We start from the raw sequence: 13,975 nt of genomic DNA, 5'->3' as shown, positions 1-13,975 counted from the left end.
TCAGAACGGATGAGCTTAGCAGTTTAGAATGAGTTATGTCCGCAACCAAAAAAAGAAGAAGAAACAGGTTAGACTATCTATCGAGGATATTCTCGCTCTCCAATCATCATCGCTACTCACCTTGACTATCAACATTATTTTCAAGTCTCCAAACAACTACAAGCATAGATAGTCTTATCGCATCCTTGGCTACCCCGCAACGTATGAAAACTTGAATCTATTTAATATAAGGATTGGGATACACATAAATACCAAAGATTGTATGCATGATGATGTGTACCATATATGTGGGTGTAATACTTATTTTGTTTCCATTTGTATCGCGTTTTCATTTTTAGTTGATACCGACGATATGGAGTTCCACCGGTGATATTCCTAATTACACAACATCGGATGGATCGGTAAGTCTTACTTTTGATATCATTACACGCTTTAATACGTTGTAGTGTACACCGTGCCACTAGAGTTTATCTTTTGGGCTGATTGGGTTAAGATACGAAAGAGAGCGAGGTGCGTTTTGAAGATAATTGGAACTCGAGTCGATGCCACGAAATTGTATGCCTTCAAACACTTTTTTCTTTTAGCATGAAATTGCAAACCGATGAGTCCAAACCTACTTAGAGTTATACAATGCATCTTTGAACCTATGGCCCTCTGCTCTACATTTTTGATTGCTTTTGTACTTTCGCTCTACATGATCCCTATGATAGAAATTTATTGAAAATACTCTAGATCATTATAACTTGTTTTTGACATGCCATTTAGAAACTAGATTAGTTATTTAGACGTTCATTATGTCTATTATTCATGTCATTTAGGTATTGGATTGGTGATACAAGAAAAAGTTCCAATAAAATAAATTAAGTGAAGGTTGTTATCCATATACATTATGATTTCATGATTATTTTTTGCTTGAATCTATGTAGATCCAGAGTGTGTTTACTTGTTTTATGTAGTAGTAGTATGTCCCGAAGACATTAAGAGGCTAGTTATGGAACTAGAAGTCCGAAACCTGTTTTCAATTGTAGGGACTATAAGACTATTTAAAGCACATTAGGTCGAGATGGGAATTTTCTTGATTGTGTAGAAAGGACTTCTCACCATTAAACTTTCACTCAAAGATCTTTTGTGACATAAGAGTTGGATGACTTCTCCAACTTTTCATATCCTTCTTCAATATTTTCATATAGTATTGTTTTTGTTTAATGTATTGCATTGTGTTGCTTGGGAATTGTCTTGATTGTGTTTGATTGTTGTTAGTCATTTTTCACTAATGGTGTAACCTTATAAAAATAGATACCGATCGGACTTGGCTACCCGCGAATGGACATGCCCGATTCTAATATTTGCAGAGTTCAAACTTTGGTGTACACAATGGAAATCAACGATTTAGAAGTGAAACTAAGATATCCATCCATTTGTAATTAAGTCGGCTAGATTACAGGTTGAAAATTAGTTTCATAAATCATAATATAATAATTATGTTGATTGTGGGTTGAGTTCCTTAATACATATTCTATGTGCCTTGAATTGATTCGGCTTAGTGAGTTCCTTTTAATCTTATGGTGGAATAATCTTGCACGCCGCAGCACTTATCCGCTTAGTGAGTTCCTTGTAATCGCGACACCCAATATGCTCTTTATATTATAACGGTCACCGTGATGTTCAAGTTTCGGTGAACTTTTGTGATAAGTGAATAAAGAACACACGTTTAGATATCCCTTACCCATAGGTATATTCGTCTCAATATAATCACATAAAAGTGAGAGTGGCGAACCCACGGGTTATTACTAGTTTAAAACATTATGCAAACCTACGTTCCATGATATGAATTCCTTTGATCTAACCGCAAATTGCAAACCGTGAGGTTTTCCTTTAAGCTCGATAGGCCAACTATATATCATATATTTAATTACTCCAGGAGGTAATTATTGCGGTAGGATGGAGCTTAAGTGTTGGTAACGTTTAGACTCCATCCAACCAAACATTGATCTTCCGTTACCTTCAAAGATCCGTGGTCATGAACATGGTTGTTGGCGAAAGTGCTCCCTCGAGGAGTTACTTTCTCCTTTGGTTTGTTCTATATATCATATATTTACAATTTTTATAATTGAATCCTTTTGATTATCATCGACATTTTGTTATGCCCTTGCAGCTCGCATTGGTACCATAAAGGATGATTTCTTGGGTGTCATCAATGATCCCGAGCGGTGATAGTGGATCTTTTGGTCGACCTTTTTTATGTTGCATGGAGTGACAAACCGGCAGGTATCTTGTTCCCTAATTTGTATCTTGTAGTCACGAAAAAACAGGCTCATCCATTTAGACTTCTTTCCTTTTCCTATCCAAGTGAAATGATGTCGTTGCTTTCGGTTATATGTTCGGTAATGGCTATTGAAATTGAAACAACTATTTTTTAGCATGTTGACTGAATTCGCTTTAAAAAAAAACAGGTTCATTGTCTTTTTTCCTTCTAAAAATTCATTTAATTTGAAGTGGAGATTCCTCATTGTTTTGGTGTTGTAATGGCAGTCGGTGGAGAGCTTTCCAAAATTTAAATTTCTACTACTTTATCGGTTCAGCTATTTGAATCTCGAATTTTACATTTCTTTGCTATATGTTTGTCTCATGTGTAGAATTTCATAGAATAAGGCGATGCAATTTTTTACTTGAGTTTAAATGTTGAAAGCAAGTTGCTTTAAATTTTGGATTTTAGAATTTTGATGAACTTGAGTTGAATTTTTGCAGATGTACTTAGAATGTTTGGATAAATGTTTATATATGGGACTTATTGCATCCGTTTTCTCGGGCAATTATTCTATGTTTGATAATGCATGTTGGTAAGGGATACCCCTATTATTAGTTGCAATTAGGGTAAAGAAATAGAGAGAGTAGTAGGGTATCCCCCGACTTAAATTAGTTGGTCGAGCTATGCATATGAAAAATTGTTTGTTTATTAGTTTAGACTTTGGAAAATGCTAAAACTACTAGTAGAGAAAATTTTGTATTAAATGTTACACGTAAGTTTGCTCCAAAACATTGTATTTTTCCCTCAAGTCAAGTGCATTAAATTAAAGCAAACCAACGATGTGGTTGTTATTTTAAGTGGGCTAATTATACATCTATGATACGTCAAATTAATTTTTCTTTGTATTGTTATTTTCTAATGACTACTCATTGTATTGATAATCCAGTCGGAGAGTGCATAAGGAGATGCTACTGCTAGAGCGATGGGTTGAGGGTGGTATGGGCGGGGTTTTCGTGGCGTGGGAAGGGAATGAAGGCATTGAGCTTTTTGGGTTTGAAGATGCCAAGGACTTCCTAGAGTGAAAGGAAGATTTTGAAAGCAAGGGTGGTTTGTTTCGTGGGAAGTTTGCTTTTTGTCCTTAATTTTGTTTGCTTTAATTTGGAGTGAGTTTGTAGCTATATATATATTTGTCTAAACCATTCTTGTATTCATTGGATTCTTGTATTCATTGGTTATTGTAGGTTTAGCTGGTCTCCCTACAAAATATGAGAATTTTTTTTTTTTATTAGCAACCCATCAGCAACGGTTTATAACCGTTACAAATGAATTTTAAATTTTTTTTTAAATTAACTAACAACTTTGCAACGGTTAAAACCGTTGGTAAAATTTTAACAAATTACCAACGCTTAAAAAGCGTTTGTGAAATTTCTGTTTGCAACGCTTTGAATTTCTGTTTGCAACGCTTTTTAAGCGTTGGAAATTTCTATTTGCAACGCTTTTTATTTCCAACACTTTACCGACGCCATATTTGCAACGCTTAAAAAGCGTTGCAAAAATTATTAGCAACGCTTTTTTGCCGTTGCAAATAGCCTGTTATGGTGTAGTGATTCTAGGCATTCCGCCTAGAATCCATCTGGATGTCACGTTGCAGGAGTCCCAATATAATGGGGTAGAGAGCCATTGATGAGCGTGGACGGTTACGTGAAGGGAACTACAATGCGAGGTCGCGATTGTGTTCGTCCGCTTTCTTCCTTAGAACCAACCATACATTTCGATCGGGTTCGGAACGCCCCGGGAAGGAGAAGGTCACGACATCGGCCCGAGCGCCTCCACATCTTATGGATATAGAGCGTAAGTATGAGTTCTCGTGATCTTGAGTTTTTTACTTAGCATGATAGGGGAGTAGGAAGTCCATTTGCACCTCTCCCCGCGGTTGATAACCAAGATCATGCCGAAGTTGAGAGAAGTACTCGTGCATCCGATAGGTCGTGATATCACCCTACACCAAACCCACGATGGGAGTGTGTCCAACGAGTTTGGAGGTTACCGAGGAGAGAAGAAGAAGAGGAGGATGGTGGAAATGAGAATGCCGAGGAGGATGGGGAAATCGAATGCCCGGAGGATGAGGAGGATTTGACTTGTTTTCACGCGGATGCCTTGGAGAGGTGTTGGTCGACGCAGTAACGCATGGTCTGGATTCATCGCGGGCACGCGTTCGCTTCAACACTATCTGCTAAGACCTCCCGGACTCGACAGCAACGATTCATCATAACTTCGAGGTCCGTACCCAGAGAGAGGACGAGAGGTGGGAACAGATGAGGGCCGAGCTAGAAGCTCAGTGCCAGTTTCGGGCCGAGATGCTTACACGATTCCCACCTCACAGGGATTCTCCTTCTAAGGACACACCAACGAGGCACGAAGCCGTCCGTGAAGGACGGATGATGGTGCCGGGCCCATCGGGGAGCCGGGGAGCCATCTCCGGACCGTATACACTCCGCTACCAGTACCGGAGTTGTTAGGGATAGCATCGTTTGATGTTCTATGTTTATTTGTAGTTTCATTATTGTCATTTATTTTAATGTAAGTTTTATTTCCGTAATTTGAATTTTGTAGTGAAATGTACTTCGAATGAAAATTTTAATATAATGCGGTTATTTTCATTATGCGTGGTTGTTTAATATTGATCCCACCTTCCCAAATTGTTTGGGGGTGGTTTTATCTATTCCAGCATGATTTTTATATGACCCTCGTTTTAGAATTTATTGCGGAGTCAAGGTGAAAATATGGTCGTTTAGGCATATCTATGAATAAGTATCATGGTAGGATGAAATATCAATTAAATAGGTAGATTCTATCATAAATTCAACCTAAAAGATACTAGGTTTGATTTAGAATTAAGAAAATAATTTGTTTCCGTTTTCGGGTTTGGAAATTTTAGGATTTTCGGAAACTGCCGTAAATACTTTTTGGCAACTTCCCGATCCGTTTTAGCAACTTAAAACCTATATAAACTTCATACATTCTACACTCACAACTCACACTACACCTAACCTCCATCACTCACCTTTCACTCCCACGATTCCCACGTTTTGGCTCATTTTCCGAAGTTTCAAGAACTCCGAAGGCGACTTCAAGGCTTCTACAGAGGCGCGACTCGCGGCCTGATATTTTTTCTGAATTTTTGTCGAGCGCGACTTTCGCCGAAAGTTCGAAGCGACCCGCCAAACACCGGAAATTCCAACTATTCAGAGCGACTTCGCTCTAACTTCCGTGGGACCGAAAAATTTCCGCTTTTTGCGGGAAGTATCCGGATCATTCGCAGCTATTCCAGAGCGTAAGTTTGAGATGACATCTCCAACATTGATACCGAACAGTCTTTTCAAGATTTGTTCCAAAGCACTACTTATGGTGCTTTGGTTTCGGGTTCGATCACATACGCCGGGCGGGAGCCGCTTTTATGGTAAGACGATGCACTTTATTCTCCAACACTAGCATCTTATTTTTACGATAACTGCATTTTCTTTGAAAGACCGGATGGAGAACAAGTGTCTCCATCAACATTGATAATGAACCAATGGAAATTACCGTGTTCTTGCTAGCATTTGTTCTTGGACTTGCTATGCCCAATGAAATACAAGACCCATGGTGCTATTGGGTAGATAATATGTATGTCTACACTTACGAAGTTTTGCATGAGTCGATGGGCGAGGCATTTTTTCCGTGATCGAGGACCCGCGGGACTATAACGCCGCTTTTGGTAGCTTTGTCCATGAACATAGGAACTGTTATGTTTTGGATCATGCTAAACATTTTAGGGAATGGCATTTTTTTCTTACGTGAATGATGCCACCAGCAGCCGTCTTCCTTGCTTTAGCCACGGACGTATGTGTCATGACCTCCCCGAACCTTGATGTCTAGTTTAGCTCGATCCCATATAGCATGAGGCATAAGTACCTTCTTATGCCCGTTTCTAATTTCCGTGATTATGCTATGTTTCTTTCCTTTTTTTTACACGCTTCACCGGATTGGATTACGGTCGACACTATAATCGACCCACCAATAGTATTATTTGATCCTTCCGCGTAATGACTTGGTAAGGGTGGAGGATACAACCTCATCAGGTTGCACCCTACACCCCCCGCCGGACCAAGTGGCTCTTAATAGATTAGCAATAATAGATGATAAATGGGGAAGCCCGGCAAATTATCATGGCATGGCAGACCTTGAAGGAACCTCACTTCTTTATAGAAGAAGAGGATGAGGAAGATGATAAGTAAAGCGGGAGATAAGGTAAGTTTTAATTCTAGTTAGTATCTGCTTATGTCCCAAGCAATTTCATTCTTGTTAACCCCATAATGGGTAGAACTCGTATAGAGTTGAGTCAGTTTTTATTTCCTATATTAGTACGTTCTAACCTTGTTTTGCAGATGTTTCTAAATTTCACGCGATTCAATGGTATTTTTCCTACCCTCTTTATTTAAAATGCTTTGAGGACAAAGCATGTTTCTTGTTTGCGGGGGGCATAGAAACACGTGTAATTAAGGCATCTGTTAGGATATAGATAGAGATAATATGCATTTGTTTTCTAGTTAAAAATTCAAAAATATAAATAAATAAGTTTATGCTATACACTTAGGAATATTGGTATTGTTTTCTTTCTCCATGCTCTTAACAATCTAGAAATCTCACGTAGCTTTTGCATCAGAATAATTTTTAGAAACTTAGGTTAATATGTAGGTAATAATCTTTTCATCTATCTATAAATATATTACATGAGTATCTATGATTGTTAGCAATAAGTTTCTGAAATGTAGGCTAGAGTACTTATTCTACAAATTCTGTGAGAATATAGCCTAAAGCCTTATATGAGCGAAACATTTGAGAAATGACACAAAGGAGAAGTAAAATCCGGATAGAGATATCACACGTCCACTTGCTTGATCACTATGCCATATCCTAAGCGAGAATTTAGGCCCTCTTTGGATCGATACAGCCAGAAATTCAAACCTATGAATTATTTTCCGCTAGTTAAGCCCCTCGAGCCTTTCTTTTAGCCTTTCATAAACCACAAATCCTTTACCCTGTTACAAAACAAAACAAAATAAAAAATTCAACCTACCCAATTTAGATAAGTCTGAAAGTAGAATGAGGAAGAAAGAAGAAGAGAAAAACTTGTGTAAACAAAAGTTAGTTAATGGCTTCAGAAAATAAAGAAAAGAAGTTTCCATCCAAAGAAAAGAAAAATAAAAATAGAAATAAAATAAAAACTCCAAAAATAGAATAAAAGGGAGTCAAAAGCCAAAGAAAAGAAAAAAAAAATATATATGGCTAAGGATGGAAACAAAGTATAGAAGAAAAAGAAAATAACAAGGTTTTCTCTAGTTACATAATCTGAAGACTCTATTATCTCAGACTTGTCCTTTTTGAATATCTATTTCCTTCCTTCTTAAACCATCTCCTAATCCCCGTAACACCTAATAAAGACCTCTAGCTCAATTAGGAATAGGTTAGTGTGATAGTAAGTGGCAGATGTATTTGATCGACTCCGGCTTCCTTGTTGTCATTGAGATTATAAGGTAAAGTGTGCCCACTGCACACTAGATAAGGGTGGTAGTTTTGTACACGACCCGCTAACCCGACACGAATCCGACACGAAATTAGCGGGTTTGGGTTGGAAAAAAAGGCTTTTGGGTCATTTAAGGGTTGACCCGTCAAACCCGTCAAATAAATGGGTTGGGTTAGGGTCACACATGTTAACCCGGGTAACCCGTTAGTATACCCGATTAGTTCCCAGGTCCAATGGGTCAGGTCATCAACCCGTGACCTGTATGACCTATTTTAAGTCCTTAAATATATATGTTTCCGAATTTTATTAAATCTCATAATCCCAATTACCTAAAAGAAAATACTAAACAGAAAATGATCAACTAGATTTAGAAGGATAAGCCAGCAATCCAACATATAGAATATTATAGATTCATTCAATAAAATATATTATCACGTACACTAACATTGAACCCTTACCCTAGTCTCAATTATATAAAGAAAACAATGAAGCCGTCAAAGTCACAATAATATTTGCATTTATTTAATAATAGGTTTGCCCACGAAGTAGCAAAATGGATAAACTGGACATGCATAGTTGTTGTTTCTAATTTGGTTATATTTTTTGTTTGGCTAACAGGTTGTTTCACTTGTTTGGTTTAGGCGTTCAGCAGATGCATGTGCTTCAACAACTCTGCGCACTTTTGCACGTTCTTTTTATTATTTAGATTAATAAATATTCTTTATCCAAAAAAAAAAAAAAAAAAAAACTTACGGGTTATCTGTTAACCCGATCCAAAATTGACCCGCTGGCTTAGCGGGTCACCCGTTGGGTAACCTGTTATATATGTGGGTTGGGTTTGGGTTTGACAAATTTGACAGGATTAGTAATTGGGTCGGGTTTGGGTTTGCTCTCCTAACACGTGACTCGAGTATGACACGACACGAACCCGACCCAACACGACCCATTTCCACCCCTAACACTAGAGTAGCGAAACTTGAGTGGAAAAATCAGAGTGTTGTATCTTGACTATTATTGAGATAACCTACTTAAGGACGCTTATTCCGAGTTTCAGAAACGGACCTGCTATTGCATTTCATAGTATTACTCATTGTATATATGTTTATTGAAGATGATTGATTATTATGCATATATTAGCTTAGGTTTCGACTTGATTACTCTATATGCATTGCTAGTGAGAGGTATAGTTAATTTAGAGCATGAATAAGGAAACAATAGTTTTCTTTCTTTGTGGATAAGATATAGATGAAGTTTGTGAGTACCTTCATCGAAAAACTCTCACGAGGCTATAACTTCGTCCACTAGGGAATTCCTAGTGGTTTAAAGGCCTTGTTGCATATGGTCAATGCAATCGCGACTCAAATAAACGAGAGTAGTTAGAACTACATTTTTGGTCACTTATTCTAATTTCTCATCTTTGCTTGAGGACAAGCAAAATGCTGTTTGGGGTGGTTTGATAAGAGCCCAAAACTGTAGTTTTAACCCTTTAAATGATCATACTTTTAGACCAATTATGTGAGTAATAATTAAGAGTTAACACTGATCACGTGTTTTTATGCATTTCAGGCTTCAAAGTCCATTATGTGCAGAAATGTGCCACTTTAGCGAGATAGAGGAGCAAAATTCGGTTACTAAGGAATTCCGTGATTAAAGGCCAAGATTCAAGAAGACAAAGCCTTTCTAAAGCCCGGCCAAAAGTGAAAAGTCGACGGGCAAAAAAAAAAGACACAAAGTGAGAACTTCCGAAGGCCATATCTTTGGACTCAGACCTCGGAATGGGGCCTACCTTATGTCAAAACGACCGGCTCGGAAAGAGCTTTCCAATAGTCTAAGCCTTGATCCAATCAGAGGAGCAGAAGTTGACAAAAAGTCTGTTGAAACCAACTGCAGCTGAAGAGGCCTTTTTGGACTGAAAGAATTAGGTTTTGGGCCTGATTCTCTGGCCCAAAACATGGCTCCAAGTGTAACGCCTGTATTTTTAAATACGTATTTTTCTATTTTATTAATTAATTATTTATTTATTTATTTTCAAAATTCGTCGGATTGGACTCAAAATACGTGGGCCTGGTTTTTTGGGCCCGAGTCGGTGTTGGGCTTGGGTTTCGGACCCAAGTATATAAACACATTTTTCTAGAAAATAGGGTTCAGAGAAAAATAAGATATTAAAAATGGAGGCAGAGAGGTTTCGGGTTTGTCGAGTTGTTGAGCCGAATGACGAATCGGGCTAGGAGGATTCGTCGAGCTGTTCATACAGGTGAGTAGCTATTTTTGCTATTTCACCGGATTTATAGTTTTCGGGTATACAAACAAGATTTTTACTGTCTAAGGTTTCGTTGATTTTCTGTAGTTATTCTCTATAATGTCCGAGTGTTAAACGGGCTAATGTTAGCATCGTGTTGTTTTTTATTATTGATTCGAACCGCCAAAGGTTTGAAGAGCAAAGCTTCGAGGAGCCGCAATGGGCTCCTCCGTCGCCCTGCGTGTCTGTTAAACTTTGATGGGTTGTTGGGGTTGGAGTACGGTGGTTGGGCTGTTGGGAGCCTTGAACAGTCGCCAATGGCGCCGAACGCCCATTACCGCTAAGCATTCTTGAAATTGTTGGTTGTGAATTTATTGGTGCGGGTTTGAGCTGTTTTGGTATGGTGGGTTGGTCTATGGATGGGTGTGGATGTTGGAGTTGTGGGAGGGCTGCCGGAGGTGGTTGGCGCCATCAATGGCCGGGCCGCATCGGCGATCCCAAGAAATCGCTTTTTTTGTTTATGTTTTGATTGTTTTGTTGATTGTTTTGGTTAGTGTTGGTTGGGGTTTGATGTATGGGTGTGAGGGCTGTTGAGTGAGGGCGGTGGGGAGCTTGAACCAAGCTTTAATGGAGATCGAAAATTTTAGATCTAGATTGAGGAGTATAGGAATTGAATGATTTGGGTTTTTGTGTTTGTTAAAGTTATAGGGTTTGTGATTTGGAGTCAAACCGCCAGGTTATTTGGGGGTGACGATTTGGAATTTGGGGTGGTCGATTTGGGGGGTGGTGGTGGCTGTTGTTGGTAGCTAGAAGATGATGAACGATGTAATCCGAATTTGGGCTTGGGCGGACGGTTTGGTTCAGTTCAATGGGGCGGTTTATTTTGGTTTTGTTTGGGCCGATTTTGTTTGGGCGGTTCTATTATTTCATTTGGGCCGAAATCTAATTTAAGTTGTTATGGGCCGAAATTTAAATGTTTGGTTGGGCCCGGATTGTGTTTAGTTTGGGCCGGATTAATCCTTTGTTTCGGACCAGTTTCATATTATTTTGACCAGTTTAATTAAGTTTTGTTTAGGCCTTCTCCAATACGTTTTTGGGCCAGTTCAGTAAACGTTTGTGGGCCCGTTTCTAATATTGTCTGAGGCCAGTCCATAGGACTTAAAATAGATCCAATTGGGTCAGGTAGAATAAATAAGTGGACTTCTAGAGTTTCGGGTTCTAAGGTTTGGGCTTGGCCAGTTGGGTCCGAACCAGGACCGTGGTCATGAGCCCATGAGCCATGCACCTTTGTCCTTAGCCATGAACCATGGCTATGACCATGAACCTGTCGAACACGAAAACGGCGGTTTGACTTTGACTGACTAGACAGTTTGACTTTGACCATCGAACCGTTGACTTTGACGGTTGACTTTGACCTTTGACCATGGACGGTTGACTTTGACTTTGACTTTGACTTTGACGGGACATGTTGACTTTGACTTTGAGTTTGACTTTGACCAGGACATGTGGACTTTGACTTTTGACCAGGACATGTGGACTTTGACCTTGACCATGACGTGTTGACCGTTGACCATTGACGGTTGACTTTGACCATTGACTTTTCCAGTTTTTCACATATTTGATCATATGGATATATATAGTAAGAAAATATTGTTGATATTGTATAACTTGGTTGGTCATTATCTAATTAAGATTTGGCGTGAGTAGTGTGTGTAAAGTATATAAATAATTGGGCTTTGATTGTAGACTTTTTTGACCGCCTAATTGTGCTAACGTTTTATGTTGTATATTGTATGGACAAGCCATAAAATAAAATGGTACGAAAACCTCAAGATAATTGGTTAGTCACCGTCTAAGAAAGATTTGATGATGATGTTGTGTATTTTGACACGTGACGATATTGAGATGTTAGGAGACATTATATTCCTAATACGTTATAATAAATAATGTATCGCGATAATGGAAGCATTGTGACATGACATGATATAATACGTTATAATATATTGATGCAATATCTTGGAGAAATGTATATACACTCCATTATTTTATATGTGAGATGCTAGTATAGCATCGGTGAATATTTGCCCACGGGAGTGTGGCGCCAGGCAATAATATATTGGCACGTGAAAGAATGAAAGTGAATATGAGATATAATTGAGATATTTCTAGATATTATGGCTTAGTGCAATAAGGTAATTGACACCGACGTGATATAGTAGAAATGTTTATGAGTCATTAATGTATGACACCGAATAAATTACATAACGAAAATCCTAGAACCCCGACTACCACAACTCATGTGATTGGCCCTTCCGGGTTTTTAAGCGACTGAATGGCCTTCGGCTGCCCTTCCGGCGCTTCGCTTAAGTTTGAATGGCTTTCGGGCCCTCCGGCGAGTCTAATAGTGGTTTGATTATTCCGTTAAGAAAAAATAGAACGATGATGCGCAATATTTTATGCCGAATAGTGGGCAAGTGCTTACATAGATTTGGCTTCCGTGTGAGGATTTACGGTATGCATCCCGCCAGTGGTGGTTACGCACGGAGTGGCTCATTATTATGTGGGAGGCATGTGGATGTACATGTACATGTTCGGCGTTGGGTAGCGATTGTGGTAGCAGGGAAACTAGGTAAGACATAGATACGACGGATTTTAGGGACACACAAAGAAAGCCTGAAATAATCTAATTATGGTAATATGTTTGGTTGGTTATTTGTTTAGTTAAAACCTAAGGCCTCGATGGAGGAACTACATGCCTTATTTATGATCGTATTATAGTATGTTGTGTGGTTAGTGGGAAGTTAAAGGCCTCGATGGAGGAACTACCCGCCTTAATTATTGTACTTGAGTATGTTATATTAGTCGTTGAAAGTTAAAGGTTTCGGTGGAGGAACTAACTGCCGTGATGGATTATGTATATATTTGTATAAGTATATGTTGTTTTTAGAGCTACTCACACCAGCATTTTTATAATGTCAACCGATTTGCATGTTTGCTTATCGGGTGTGTTCATTCAATGAACATAGTTGATAAGTTTTGACAGGTTTAGTGTTGAAGAAGATTGGTTGCTGCTTGTGGTTTGCGTTAGCATTGCATCTCAGGATAAGTTTTGTTTTCCCTTGAGGTGATATAGATTTTCAGTTGAGATAAGATTATTTGCATTTTCATTTGTAAATTGTTTTTGGTAATGAAGATGACTGTTGTTTAAGTTAAAATTTTTATTGGTTTTTAATTATCCGCATATTTTAAACTGTTTATGGGTTTTTGGGAGTGGAGAGTGCGTCACACCTCGGAGATCGAAGAGTCGGGAACAAATAATGTTTTTTCCGAATTCTGTCGAAATTCGGGGCGTGACACCAAGCCCATGCACGATTTTTGGATCTGAAAGTATAAAAACAAAAGCTTAGCTCTTTGTTAATGGTAGATAGTTAATGGTAAATAGGTTAGAGTAAAAAGTAGCCATTAAAATAGCTTCTAGATCTAGTTTTTATTTAATTGTTTTTAATTAAGTTTAATTTCAAATCCAACTCTTGTTTTAGATTAAATTCTTAGAATCATTGTTCTTAATTAGTTTGATAAATAAAATAGCTAGTTTGTCAATTTCGATTCTTGTCATTTACATTTGTGTTAGATCTAATTTCATTTATTACTTGTTATTCAATTCTTAGTTATTAATTAGATTTTAATAATTGTTTAAATTAGATTAGTAAATTGCAATTCTTTATATCATGTTTAGTTTAAATTTAATCGAAATGATTATGGAATGATTGATTCGGCTAAACCTCCATTTGAGGGGTTGAGAAGCCTTGATGAAAGCTTGATTAGACTATCGTAGAATCGCCGTAATTTCCTTTCCACTCTAGAAACGATTAGTTCACCATGAGAATGAGTTTAATCGTTCACATGCTAGTTATGAATTGGT

The sequence above is a fragment of the Coptis chinensis genome, chromosome 7, assembly GCF_015680905.1.
Source record: "Coptis chinensis isolate HL-2020 chromosome 7, ASM1568090v1, whole genome shotgun sequence".
Taxonomy (NCBI): Eukaryota; Viridiplantae; Streptophyta; class Magnoliopsida; order Ranunculales; family Ranunculaceae; genus Coptis; species Coptis chinensis.
Note: the sequence above shows the minus strand (reverse complement) of the source record.